The sequence below is a fragment of the Lucilia cuprina genome, chromosome 6, assembly GCF_022045245.1.
Source record: "Lucilia cuprina isolate Lc7/37 chromosome 6, ASM2204524v1, whole genome shotgun sequence".
NCBI lineage: Eukaryota > Metazoa > Arthropoda > Insecta > Diptera > Calliphoridae > Lucilia > Lucilia cuprina.
In genome coordinates this window covers 51,202,753-51,204,808 of record NC_060954.1, presented here as the reverse complement: position 1 = coordinate 51,204,808, position 2,056 = coordinate 51,202,753, and the positions used below count along the sequence as shown (strand labels likewise).

Sequence of the window (2,056 nt, the reverse complement as noted above, 5' to 3'; positions counted from 1 at the left end):
ATCTTTTTTTAACATCCTTAAGCAAAAAATATCTTTACCTGTTTATGTAGTCTGTCAAGTTTGTTTTTGTTTCTCAATGAAATTAGTATTTTAAGGATATGTGTGTATGTATGTATCTTAGGATTGCTCTTTTTAAACAAAATAATGGAAAGCCTTTATAAGAGATATGTAAATGCATTAGTTATTTTAAAATTGTTTTTATTTTTTGGGACAGACCTATTTTTTAGATGTCTATGTTTTTAGCCATTTCCGTTTTTATAGGTATCATTTTTATTTCATTCACATTTATACTTATACACACAAATACATTGAAAAAATTTTCGTAACCCGTGAAATGTAACGGTCTTATTTTACAAAATATTTTCCTTTAAATTCACACATACAAATTTATATAGTTGAGCCCTAACAAGTGTCAATTTTAATTTTATTTGAACTAATTAAAAATGATGGCTTATAATTGTTTTATTATATAAAGATATCCGTGTGTTTGAAAAAAAAACAAGCGAATAAATACAAAATGATTGAGATGGATTCTTATTGTTTGTGACAGGAAATAAAAAAAAAATAAAATTTTAAGAAGTTTAGGCGGAAGTTAGTAAACACAGCAGGTGAATGCTGTATACGTTTCTCAAGTAGTTTTTGAAGACTCCATTTTGGATAAGAAAATATGTTATTAAAAGGAGAATATAATGATATGGGTTATAAAGTTGTCATCATTTAAATAAGTTTTAAAGTAAATGCGAAATTAAGCAAATAAGTTTTATGTTTTTATTAACTGGAAACGAATTTGTTTTAATTTTGCTGTTAAATAGTCATTTTCAAGTAATTGTAATTAAATGATCTCTTCTTTTAATACAGCACTAATTCGATATTTTGACCCAATTTCACTTCATACTAAACTATTAATATTTAAAGACATATTTTCTATTTTCTCACGAAAATTCTTTACTTTTCTAAGTATTTTGATAGTAAAATCTCCTGTGTGCGACTTTTTAATATTTAATTTTACCTTTACACACTCACATATACATAAATATTTAAACATACAATTTATATAATACAACGTTACTTATGTTTAATCAGAATCCTTCAAATGTCAATCAATCATATACATACATACATATTTTATTTAATGTACATAGTATTAATGTGCGTGCAAGGTTTTTGTATATTGATCTAATACGCAAATTAAATTTTCAGAAATGAAATTTTACACAAAATTTATTTTTGTTTTATTATCAGTTGCTTTTGTATGTATTATTTGAAGTATCTTTTATTATTTATGTATAAATGCAAATTACATAAATGTTTTTGCGTTTTTTGATTATATACAGGTACTATACACATGTAGGATATTGAACGAGAATTGAAATAAAACTAAACTACTTAGAATTTTAGTAGAATTGAACTAGAACTGAATTAGAACTGAACTATAACTGAACTAGAACTGAACTAGAATTAATCTAGAACTGAACTAGAACTGAACTAGAACTGAACTAGAACTGAACTAGAACTGAATTAGAACTGAATTAGAACTGAATTAGAACTGAATTAAAACTGAACTAGAACTGAACTAGAACTGATCTAGAACTGATCTAGAACTGAACTAGAACTGAACTAGAATTGAACTAGAACCAGAACTGAACTAGAACTGAACTAGAACTGAACTAGAACTGAACTAGAACTGAACTAGAACTGAACTAGAACTGAACTAGAACTGAACTTGAACTGAACTAGAACTGAACAAGAACTGAACTAGAACTGAACTAGAACTGAACTAGAACTGAACTAGAACTGAACTAGAACTGAACTAGAACTGAACTAGAACTGAACTAGAACTGAACTAGAACTGAACTAGAACTGGAACTGAACTAGAACTGAACTAGAAATTAACAAGAACTGAACTAGAACTGAACTGAACTGAACTAGAACTGAACTGAACTGAACTGAACTGAACTAAACTAGAACTGAACTAGAACTGAACTAGAACTGAACTAGAACTGAACTAGAACTGAACTAGAACTGAACTAGAACTAAACTAGAACTGAACTAGAAC

At 27.2% G+C, this 2,056-nt stretch overlaps 1 long non-coding RNA gene across 1 annotated transcript in view; it reads right to left on the bottom strand.

The window, feature by feature from the left end:
* Positions 1-2,056, bottom strand: part of LOC111682146 — a 31,015-nt gene that overhangs the window by 27,908 nt on the left and 1,051 nt on the right. The window lies entirely within an intron of this gene.